Genomic DNA, 12,827 nt, shown 5'->3' with positions numbered 1-12,827 from the left:
TTTTGAGTGACAGACTTTTATAGGCAAACATGAATTTCAATACATATGAGTTATTTAAAATTAAAATGTAGCAGGCATACTAAACACTGACCAGGATTCAGAAACACATTGTAATGTGCAAATCTGTTTTAGGCATGTTTACTTAGTTTGATACAATTTCCGATTCAGTGTAGCACCACAGTGATAAGAAGGCTATTGTCCGTAATGCTACAAATGGTTTAGTCAGTCAGCAAAGGCTGCATCCAAATGGGCTGCCCAGGGGTGCAGACAATGCTAATTAGCAATGTATGCTTCTCTGGACGTTTTTGCCAAGATCACAATCATGTTTTAAAGAAATTCAAAGAGTACCTCTAGGCAATTTGAGATGCGAAAAGAAAAAAAGTGTAAGCCATCTTTCAACAGTGTGCAAGTTCTGGGAAGTCATCTGTGAGTGCCTGCTGTGTGTGTGTGTGTGTGTGTGTGTGTGTGTGTGTGTGTGTGTGTGTGTGTGCGTGTGCGTGTGCGTGTGCGTGTGCGTGTGCGTGTGTGTGTGTGTGTGTGCGTGCGTGCGTGTGCAGCTGCCTGTGCAATTTTTTTACATGGGCCGGTAGGGGGAATGCACCTGTAACTGTTCAAATTAAGAGACGTGTTATTCATCTACTAATATGCTGTTATCTCAGGAAGCTTTATCATTTCACTAAACTGCAGTGTCACAGCAGTGTTATTGGGTACTATGGGGTTGCCCAAATCAGAAAGTATATTCAAAATGATCACTTTCTGTCCTTTTTCCCTAGTGGTCAATTACAAATTCAAGAAGGGGTTATTTGGCAGAACAAGTGGAACTCTGGTAGATAAAGGCAGCATTCTATGTGACTCATAAAAGTTAATATGACAATAAACACTGAATTTTAAAGTCATTTAAATTGTTGAAATATAATTATTATATCTCGTTAAATTTTTAGGTTGTGAACACACATGATGTCTCACAGAACAGTAAGTTTTTACTGGTACAGCAGAAAAGTGGGATGACTTCCCCAAAATGTAAATGAGAAGCAAAACAGGATGTCTGAAGTAAAATAGCCAGTTAACTCCTTCAGCTGCACCTACAGCAATATTTAGCTCAAGTGCTCAATAGCTCTCATATTGCTAGTAGTCTGAAATTGCACTCTGATGAGCCAGACAAAAATACATTTTTTAGTAAGTATTTCCCCAGAATAAATATGCCAAAAGAACAAAAGTCCAAGGGATAAACATAAGCAACCCCATGTCTCTTCCCACCAGGGTGTCATCAGACAAAACAAAAAGTGACTTATAAAAATTTCTCCTGTTTTTTTCATTACTTCCACTGTGGCTCTCTTGCTGGATTCCTGACTCAGAGCTGGTCTCAGACAATTTTCTTATAAGCAACAATACTCCTCTGATTCTCCCAAATGACTTCTGTCAAATGAAAATTACCTTGGCCTTAAAAAGGCACTTAACAGCTGACTGCAGACACCTGAAGCCAGTGAAGCTCAGGTATTTGAGCTTAAAGGGACCAATCCTTATTACTTTCCTCAATTGCATTCTCCCATATAAAAATGATTATTTCCTGAAGAAAAGCTAAATACTCCAGCAAACCTAGAATTTGGCACTGCCTAATCCAATAGCCTGTCTTATGGCTGTTTTCCCTTATCTGTTGGGAATTTACATGGTAGAACCACCACAATACATTAAACCTCAACAGAAAACATCAACACCTTAAAAGGTTTAAAAGATTTAATAAGATAATGCAAATTCAGCCATCTCTATCACCCTAAATATGCCTCAGATAAATTGAGTCTAATTAGCAGCTTGGGCAGAGGAGGAGCTAACATGGGGAAGGTGGCAGAAGAGTGGCTAATGCTAGCTTGCTCATCTTGAGGAAGATGTGAAGATTCCTCCCAAATGTAGGCAATCACTGCTGCATATGTACACTGAAGTGTGCTGCATTGCAGCCAGGGCTGGCATGCAAGGAAATACATGTGTCCCATCAGCACAACCATTACGCATTGTTCAAAGCTACATCAAAGGTGTGAACAAATTAGGAACATCCTTGGCCCTCAGCATGCACGACAACTCTATTCCTGGCTGGCATCCAACTCTCATCCCATGGAGAAAAAACGAGCCAATAGGCTCTCACTATTTTGAGGAAAAATGGGTCACAGATGGGAGCCTGGGAAGGCTTGGTGGTCAATGTGAGGGGGTCAGAAGAAAGAAACATCAAACTCCTTGGTAAGTTAGCAGTAGCAAACAATGTGAACAGCTAAATAGTTTAGAACCTTCTAGTAATGCAGGGTCTTCTTTTTCTTTCAGCTGTTCCCATTAGGGGTTGCCACAGCGGATCATCTGTTTCCATTTCTTCCTGTCCTCTGTATCTTGCTCTGTCACACCAACCACCTGCATGCCTTCTCTCACCACATCCATAAACCTTATCTTAGGCCTTCCTCTTTTCCTCTTACCTTCCAGCTTCATCCTTAACATCCTTTTCCCAATATACACAGAATCCCTCCTCAGCACATGTCCAAACCAAAGCAATCTCACCTCTCTGGCTTTGTCTCCAAACCGTCCAACCTGGGCTGACCCTCTAATATACTTATTCCTAATCCTGTCTACCCTCGTCACACCCAGTGCAACTCTTAACATCTTAATTCTGTCACATCCAGCTCTGACTCCTGCCTTTTTGTCAGTGCCACTGTCTCCAACCCATATAACATAGCTGGTCTCACTACCCTCTTGTAGAAATTCCCTTTCACTTTTACTGGTATTTGTCTGTCACAAATCACTCCTGACATCCTTCTCCACCATGCCTGTACTCGCTTCTTCACCTCTCTTCCCCACTCGCCATTACTCTGAACTGATGATCCCAAGTATTTAAACTTGTCCACCCTCACCAACTCTACTCCCTGCATCCTCACTATTCCTCTATCCTCCCTCTCATTCACACACACATATTCTGTCTTAGTCCTGCTGACCTTCATTCCTCTCCTTTCTAGAGTGTATCTTCACCTCTCCAGGGTCTCCTCAACCTGTTCCCTACTCTCACTACACATCACAATGTCATCTGCAAATATCATAGTCCAAGTGGACTTCTGTCTGATCTCGTCTGCCAACCTGTCCATCACCACTGCAAATAAGAAAGGGCTCAGAGCTGATCCTTGATGTAATCCGACATCTACCTTGAATGCATCTGTCACTCCCACTGCAGATCTCACCACTGTCACACTACCCTTGTACATATCCTGTACCACTCTTACATACTTCTCTACTACTCTCGACGTCCTCATACAATACCACAACTCCTCTCTAGGGGACCCTGTCATATACTTTCTCTAAGTCCACAAAGACACAATGTAACTCCTTCTGACCTTCTCTGTACTTCTCCATCAACAGTCTTAGAGCAAACATCGCATCTGTAGTGTTCTTTCCTGGAATGAAGCCAACTGCTGATCACTAATCATCATCTCCCTGCTTAATCTAGCATCTACTACTCTTTCCCATAATTTCATGCTGTGACTGATCAATTTTATCCCTCTGTAGTTACTACAGCTCTGCACATCATCCTTATTCTTAAAAATCGGTACCAAAACACTTTTTCTCCACTCTTCAGGCATCCGCTCACTTTCCAAGATTTCATTAAACAATATCGTTAAAAATTCCACTGCCATTTCTCCTAAACACCTCCAAGTTTCCACAGGTATGTCATCTGAACCAACAGCCTTTCCATTCTTCATCCTCTTCATAGCTATCCTTACTTCCTCCCTGCTAATCCATTGCACTTCCTGATTCACTATCCCCACATCATTCAACCTTCTCTCCCTCTCATTCTCTTCATTCATCAACCCCTCAAAGTACTCTTTCCATCTCCTCAACACACTCTCCTCGCTTGTGAGTACATTTCCCTCATTATCCTTTATCATCCTTACCTGCTGCACATCTTTACTAGCTTGGTCCCTCTGTCTAGCCAACAGGTCCTTTTCTCCCTCCTTAGTGTCCATCCTTTCATACAACTGTCCATAAACCTTATCCTTAGCCTTTGCCACCTCTCTCTTTGTCATGCACCACATCTCCTTATTCTCCTGTCTACTTTCTTCATCTTTCTGACAATCCCACTTCTTCTTCGCCATCCTCTTTCTCTCTATACTCTAATGTACTTCCTCATTCCATCACCACGTCTCCGTGTCCTCCTTCCTCTGTCCAGATGTCACACCAAGCATCTTTCTAGCAGTCTCCCTTACTAGCTCTGCTGTAGTTACCCAGCTGTTCGATAACTCTTCACTGCCACCCAGTGCTTGTCTTAACTTTTCTCTGAACTCCACCTCACAATCACCCGTTTTCAATTTCCACCATTTGCTACTTGGTGCTGCCTTCATACTCCTCCTCCTCTTCTTGATCACCAACGTCACTCTGCAGACCACCATTCTATGCTGCCTAACTATACTTTCCCCCGTCACCACTTTACAGTCTCCAATCTCCTTCAAACTGGTCCTCTTGCATAGGATATAATCCACCTGTGTGCATCTCCCTCCACTCTTGTATGTCATCCTATACTCCTTCCTCTTGTTAAAATATGTGTTCACCACAGCCACGTCCATCTTTTTTGCAAAATTCACCACCATCTGACCATCTGCATTCCTTTCCTTAACACCATACCTACCCATCACTTCCTAGTAATTCTAGTAATGCAGGGTAGTAAAGAATAAATTTGAGGCAGGTATAGACTAGTTTCAAATAAAAATATATGACAAACCAATCAACCTGAATTCTTATCCTGAACAAAATAAACTAGATAAGCATAATACAAGATACTGTACACACACTTTTTCTTATACCAAAAATTCACGAGAATAAAAGTACAGTAAATGTTTATAGATAAGTTACAAAAAACTGCTTTACATTTTTTTTTCAGTTTAGGCCTTCAATGTTTATATTTTTCTAACTATAAAAGTCAGTGTAGACTGCAAGGCCATCTTTTAAAATAGACTATATTCTTCATAATCTTTCTGGTAAAATGGAGCACACCTTTTATGAGTAGTACAATTAAGAGGGTTGTAAAAGTCAAATATTTCATATTTTTAAAAGATTTTTTCTTTGGTTACAAGCACAGGTAAAGGTTCCTCCCTGTCTCTATTCACAATATGTACAGTTGCAGGTTTTTCAACTGTACTCTACATGGGTATATCAGGTGCCTCTGAAACCAGCTGTGGGAATCCTATGTATTACTCAATGACTGCTCCAGCTCCTTTCAAGTTAAGTGTTCTATATGAACAACTGTGCTCTGATACGATAAGCATGCTTCAAAGGTCAATCATTACCAGCAATCACTGCAGAACATGGTTTCACTATGAAGGATCAATATCCAAACCTGATTGTATTAGTTTACATAGCATTACATTAGCCTGACAACAGAAGGAGGCAATAAGCCTGTCAAGTATGTCCTTTTAAATGCCTTAACATTCTACCTCCACCTTTTCTCCACCTATCCCATGCCCTTTTGAATATCTCTGTAATTTCCTTCTTCTTCCCCCATTCCAGTAGCCCATTTCATAGATGCACAACCCTTTCTGTGAGAAAGTACTCTCAAAGACCCAATGTGTAGCTAGTACACTGATCTGCTGCCTATGCACTCTCCTTCACCCTCTGTCCTTCCTGTTCAGAATAACCACTTCATATCTCCCTAACATGATCCTGAGCACCAACAGCATGTCCCCCCTTGTTACTTCTGTCTTCAAGTGACACAAGTTTAGTCATAGCTCTTCCCCATCCCTTGAATCTTTCTGGTAGCGATCTTCTGAATTCCTTCCAGCAGCCTGAATTCCTCATTTATATGGCCTAGAGAAATGGGTGCAGTACTCAAAGTGTGGTCTCACCAAGGTCTTGTAAAGAGGAAACATAAGCTACTTAAGTTGTGGACTCTATCCTCCTTAGGATACACCCCGTTATTCTGTTTGCTGATGATGATGTCCTCTTACTTAGTTCCTGGTGGTCTAGTATATATGTGACCAATACTCACAAAAACTTTTCTTTCTCTGTTGCTATCAGTTCCACATTTCTCAGCTAAAATGTCACAGCATGATTGCTGTGGCTTAAGTGCAGCAGTTTGCATATATTTGCAATGAGACCAAAGCTATGTACTCACCGTAACGATAGATACATGATGTCTTCTTTTTGTCCGGTTCAACCTTTGTGTTATTGGATCCAACCAGATCTGACCTGGGCACCTTTTTTATGATGTGGATCCAGGGATCTGAATCTTCCCCTGCCCATAATCCCTCTCTTCCCCCAAACACCTCAGATCTTGCTTGCTACCTTATCAAGAGGGATGTGTTTTTGAAGGCTCTGACCAATAATTTGCAGCTAAGCTGGCAGTTTCTTTCCTTTTTTACCTCCCCTCAACATCTGTATACATCTTTAAAGCATTCTCTATATCTATATTTAGAAATAATTTTTCCCCTTCTAGCACTGTTTACTTAACTCTCCTATCTTAAAGCATGATTTCTTGGTGTTTATACACACACACACACACACACACACACACACACACACACATATATATATATATATATATATATATATATATATATATATACATACAAATATATTTTTTTTGGGGCTAGACTATAGTGTTTTTGTACCTTGTGTTTTATTTGATAATTATCCTTGTCATGGCAGACAAGGTTCAAGGATTCAAAAAATGCAGATCTCATTGCATGGCCAACATTCCCTTTGTGTCTATTGCCTGGAGAAAGTTCATCTTCACATTGAATGCAGGGCATGTTCCTCGTTTTGTATGAAGGTCCTTCAAGATCATAGAGACAAGCTAGTTTTAAAAGGTCTGATCCCTAAACAAACAGGACTACCTACCCAAGACTTCAACTTCCACCAATACTCTTTCTGTCTCTCCAACCTAGACAAAAAGACAAGGAGAAACCTAAAGAAAAAAAAAATTGGAGAAAGACAAATCATCAGAAAAGAGAAAATGGTCTCTGGTCCCATTGAAACCCTTGGGTCCTGCAACATAAATTCCTTGACAAATGGATATGACTGCTCCTTGGATCTGATCATCAATGCATTCTCAGCTCCATTCACCTTTCTGGCAGGAGAGGCGCTCACTGAGACAACCTTCAGTGGCTTCATCTTCCAGGTTCATTTAATCACTGAGGAGTCTTACCAAGGCAGATTTTGACAGGATAATGTGGAGGTTCCTTCGGATGCAAATTTATTCAGGGGTTCTCCTGGCACCATCCTCACAAGATGTTCTGAGAGTGGCCCCAAAACCTGCTCCATTGATATCTCCTGTTTTTGGGCTGTACTTTGTATCCAGGACCCGTGGGTCTGAGCCTCCCAGGAGCACCCATGTTGGAGCCAAAAGTCTTGTCAAATTCAATTCCAATAGTATCCCTTACTCTCTCTCACTCCAATGCCTTCAGATTGGGATCTGTCTTGGAGCCGAAGCATCAGTGCTGTGGCTCAAGACATGGATTAAAAAATGAAACTTTCAGAACTGTCTCTTTCCCTCAATGTCTCAGCACTTGATAGCTTGGCTCAGTTGTCGACTTCAGATCTGAGACAGATCAGATCTGGAGAGGCTTTTCTTATATCTCATCCTGATTATGTGGGTGTCTCTTTGACCCTGATGTCTGACTCTGCTTTGAGGTTTTCAAAAAGGGTCTTGCTAAGCCAAGAGAAGATGTGCTTTACACACATTCATCTCCATTCCAGCCTCTTTTGGACATTGTGCCTGACTCTGCATATCCAGGTTCACAGGAACAGTCAGCTTCATTCAGTCTCAAGGCTGCCAGTCTGATGATGACCTGTCCCCAGAAGAAGCACCATGTCAGAGTCCCAGAAAATACACATGTAAGAGAAGACATTTAGATTCCTCTCCAGAATCAGTTACTGGTGACACAGACTTGGATGATGGGGATGGATCCCTGAGATCCCTTCTAGGGGACATCACTTTCGGTGACATTTTGGAGCTGATGAAACAACAAGGGGGTTGGTCCACTGATATACCCCTCCCTGAGGAGTCTGTATTCCTCGAGACAGTTGGAGTTGACTCTTCTACCTCCTGGGTGGTACCACCTGCTGACACACTTATAGAGCTAGTAGCTAAGCAGGCTTAGAAAGATCCTGATATGGCAGAGCCAATTCTTTCAAAGCCAGATAAAATCTTGGTTACATCTAAGGACAAAGCACACAGGAGCAAGGGTCCCCAAGAAGATGCCATGGTTGTGGTATAAGCCACTAAGAAGGAATTCTGAGAAGAATAAATCTGTCCGTCCTCCTAACAGGGAGTCATGAGCATTAGATAGATTACAGAAACAAACATGTGTGTCAATGACTTTCCCATTCTGAGCACTGAAATACCTAGCCCACATGATGCATCTCCAGAGGGACATGACTAAAGAACTCACCAAGTCCCTCTCAAGTAACTTACTGGCAGACAGCTAAAAAACAGTAGAGTCCCAGTTTTTTACATTACAGCCGATGTCCAACATATCCATGCGTCTGCTTTCTAACACAGCTGATAGTATGGTGAGAACAGCAGAAACTGGCTCAGCTATCCCCAGCATGCCTGGATATGACTGCTTGACTTTGTGGAAGGCTTTAAGATGTCCTTCTTTAATGCCCCTTTGAAGTTTCCACACTTTTCAGAACAAAGGTTAAGGGGACTCTCACCAGGAGACAGTAGTACGGAAAGACTCTTTCTGCTACTGGAATCTGCTTCTCTACCCCTCAGAGAACCTTTTCCAGGAACCAGAGGGGTGGGAAGAAGATGTGGTTTATGAAATCTCAAGGATTCATCCAGGATGCTCCTGTAGACAGGGCTCCCAAGGCAGAATGGAGCAATTTCAATGAACATCACCTAAGGTGCAGGGGTAGATCACAGAATCAGGGATTTCATGGTCTCTCTCTTCCACAAAAGCCTTCCACCACTCCTGATGGCTTGCCCAAATGCCACTCTTTGGATGCAGTTAGAGGGATGCTTATTCCTGCAGCCTCAAGATAGGCATGCCATCACACTAGATACTTGTGTGCTGAGGATAATCACCAGAGGTTACATAATTTCCCTTTGTTTCTCCTCCTCTAAAGAAAAGAAGGATTCTCACAGTGCCACTGAATCAGATAAAATCTGTGACAGCAGAAGTCTTAAAGTTGTAGGAAAAAGAGCAATTCAGCAGGTCCTCCCAGACAAGTTAGAATCCAGGGACCAGTAAGACCAATTTTTGGACAGCAGTTATTCCAATCAGTCTGTAAAACAAATGAAATTCTGGATGGTCAATGTTCAGTCCATTCTACCTCTTCTGAGGAAGGATAAATGGATGTGCTGTATAGTTCCCCATATGAAAATAGTGAGGCAATCAAAGGAGTTTTCTCCATTTCTAGCTGAGAGCCAATCACTTCCAGTTCAGGGTACTGCCCATTGGTTTCACCACAGTCCCCTGCGTGTTCACAAATGCACAGCAGCACTTGCAGCTTATCTCAGACTGCTAGGGTTCTGGGTATTCCCATACCTAGATGATTGGCTCTTCATTGGACTGGATGACAAAAAAACATCATCAGATCCTCATGTTTCACCTGTCAGCCCACTTGTTCAGACATTCCAAATCCTTCACTAGATTGGTCCTCTCATCCTTTATGGCGGCACATCTTTGTGCACCCAGGAAAGTGGGTGACCTTTTTCTTTATACTATATATATATATATATATATATATATATATATATATATATATACATATTATATATAAAAGAAGTCCAGATTAAGGGGAGAAAGGCATCAGTGTGATGCCCAGAAGTCTATGTGGTATAATCGCACTGTAAAGTGGAAGGGAATCAGACTGCCACATCCGCAGTCAAGTACATGACATGGATGGCTGGATCGCTACTGATTGGTTCTCACTCTCTTCCCACAAAAGAGAGCGAGAAACAGTCAGTAGTAGCACAGTCCTTTACTACCACTGCTTAAACAACTTGTCTTGCTTGCTTTATTTTACGGAGAGTTCTCACAGTTCATAACTTACTGATCAGATAGACTGAGACAGACAGTCATTTTTAACTTTAATTTGTATTTTGTACACAGGTAGGTCCAACGTCTTGTCCATGACAGAAATTGTTAGAATTTTTATACATGGCTTTTAAAAAATTAATATTCTGTGTAGGAGGCCAAATATTTGAATATATGAGTTTTACCGAGCTGTCATGTACCTAGGTTTGAAAAGTATTAATTTTCTTTGAATGTAGTAAATTAAATTTTATTTGGTGATTCCACTGAACTGTTAATGATCTTCTTTTTGAGTGCAGCTAAACTAATTTAAAATAAAAATTGCCTGCTGCTCCCTTGATTTGTCACAAGTAAGATTGTATGGCATGTATTTCAAATAATCCTGGTAGAAGACAGCTGTCAACGAACAAAACACCTAATAGAGGTTCTTCCACGTAGGTGTTTAAATTAATATAATTTTTATTTAACAATTCCATCAAAAGTTGATCTATATTGTGAAAGTTTCTCCTCACTGTGTCTGTACTGACTAATTCTGTCATTTAGTAATTCCTTGATACATGCTTGGTAGTAGTATAGTATATGGGGGTAGTATATTTGGCTATGTGCTCCATCTGTCATAATTTTTACATGGGGAAAACAACTAGAGCCCTTTATAAAAGGATTTATGAACATCGCTTGGCTATTAGAAATAAAGACACTAACAATGCTCTAGCCAAACATGCTCTGGAGTGACCTAACTTCAAGAAATTTGTATTTTTTGTGTTGGATAAAATAGATTTGACTCCATTTGTTACAGAAGTCAATAATGCCTTGGAAAACAAGGAGCTCAGATGGCAGGCTTTCCTTAGGGCAGATTACATTCCTGGTCTACATGAGACCTTAAATGTTAAATGTCTTTTAAATAATAGACTACACTATTAAATAGCTTATTTGATGAACATTTTTATAGTAAGCATAGATTTGTATGTGCTGTATGTTTTTTGTACATATGTCAAGTGTTATATTTCACATTTTATATTTTTGCCTTTAAGAAAATTGTATGTATTAATTAATAATCAGATGAATGGACATTTGATTGGTTTATTTATTAACCAAATTTTGTATTTAAACCTGACTAATTGGTTTACTGGTCAGTTCTGAAGAAGTTAATTGTGATTAAAACAAAAGAAAGCGCTCAACCTTTCATCTGTGTGGACAGTCATTATTTTGTCTTTTTTTTCACGTTTTTTTTTTCTGAAGTTTATTCTGGTTTTCGTGAATTTGGTGTTTTTCATATTACTCAATTTGTCCCATATGGTTTAATCATAGTCTCTGCCTAAACACCTTGATAACTTAACAAAAATCATTAGTATATCCAAAGAAAAGTAAGTGTGAATTTGCTTCAAAACTTGTAAGCCTGTATGTGATTGACGACTGACATTGTAGCATTGCATCACCATTATTTCTGTACTCCTGTTAGGAAAACCCCACTAACTGGTACTTGTTTTACACTTGGGTTGCATCAGCTCTCAATCAAAAAAAGCAAAGCCAGAAAAACAAATAAATAAAAATGTGGGGCACTTATACATTTGGCACCAATGTGAAAGGAATGCATTTCAGCTTCTAATATACTGACATATTATTCATGACTTGAACTACCACATTCCTCATTCACAAAATACAAAAGAGTAAAAAATAACCTGGTCCAGGTGGTTTCCAGGAAAAGAAAATATTTGATCAAGTCGCTAATTATGTTTCGTCGAGATTACTTGTGAACTTGAGTGTTTAGACATCCATTCTCATTCCAGGAAAAGTAGGGAATATCCAGTGATTGCATCTGCTGGATGCTATAAAAACAAAGCCTTCGCTGGGATTCTCTGAGAAGATGCTACTTATTGCGAACTGATGTCTCTGCCTGCTCGGGGACATAGGTAAGAGCTGCTACTTCAGGTACATGAAGTACAAGGCGGGGGGGGGGTCGAGAATACAGGTAAGTAATTTAGATGGGAAAGTATGAGGTGTGACTGCAAATATTACGTTTATTCCATAATGCATTTGAGGGGACAGAATTTGTGACAAGCAAATATATTTACAGCTGTGTGTAACTACTTTTGTAAACATTATAATTTGTAGAACAAACCATATCCATAATCATGTAAACTAAACAAATGTCTGCATATGAGTTTATACACAGCAGTCTTGCAGGATTATTTATATGAGCAAGTACTTTATATTTTTTTAATTATAGCTATAATAGGGCAGTAACTGTGAATGGTTAAAGTTTGCATTTCAAAACTGTTCATTGGAAGGCTTTTAGATAGCTGTGGCTTGTGTGGATGGCGTGTGTCAACTTAAAATGCAAGGTGAGCGGGGCTCCACTGAGAAGCTGTGCATGTAAAACTGATTACATTATTGGGACTACTCTTGGTAAAGTATACTCTTCAATTGACAGGACAGCTATAGGTGATTGTGGTATGCAGTGCATTGTTGCTGAATTCATTTCCTCTTTTTTATTGGGCTGTAGTAAGTAAATGAAAATAACTAGGGCTGTTGTTGTTTTGCTACCTTTTGTGTCGAAAGTTGAAGTCAGGACACACACATTTCAATGTGTGAAGCTTTGTGTGAGAAAACCATACCTTCAGTTATTGCTAAGGACTGGCCTTCATTTTATCACCAACATAAAGACTCGCACTGGCAGAACTTAAATTGTTTTGTTTCTCCACAGCGGATAGTATTTATGGCAAAAGGTTAGCAATGCAACCTGTTATAACAGAATGCTCTCAGAACTGGAAGTATATGATCGGGTTGCTCATGTTCATAACTGGCTTACTACATGATGGATACATG

At 40.3% G+C, this 12,827-nt stretch overlaps 1 protein-coding gene across 1 annotated transcript in view; it reads right to left on the bottom strand.

Moving 5' to 3' along the window:
* Positions 1-12,827, bottom strand: part of DNAI3 (dynein axonemal intermediate chain 3) — a 1,549,065-nt gene that overhangs the window by 860,370 nt on the left and 675,868 nt on the right. The window lies entirely within an intron of this gene.

This window comes from Protopterus annectens, chromosome 10.part0, assembly GCF_019279795.1.
Source record: "Protopterus annectens isolate FY-2018-M chromosome 10.part0, PAN1.0, whole genome shotgun sequence".
NCBI lineage: Eukaryota > Metazoa > Chordata > Ceratodontiformes > Protopteridae > Protopterus > Protopterus annectens.
The sequence above is the reverse complement of the archived record's forward strand: the minus strand, read 5'-3'. Positions and strand labels throughout refer to the sequence as shown.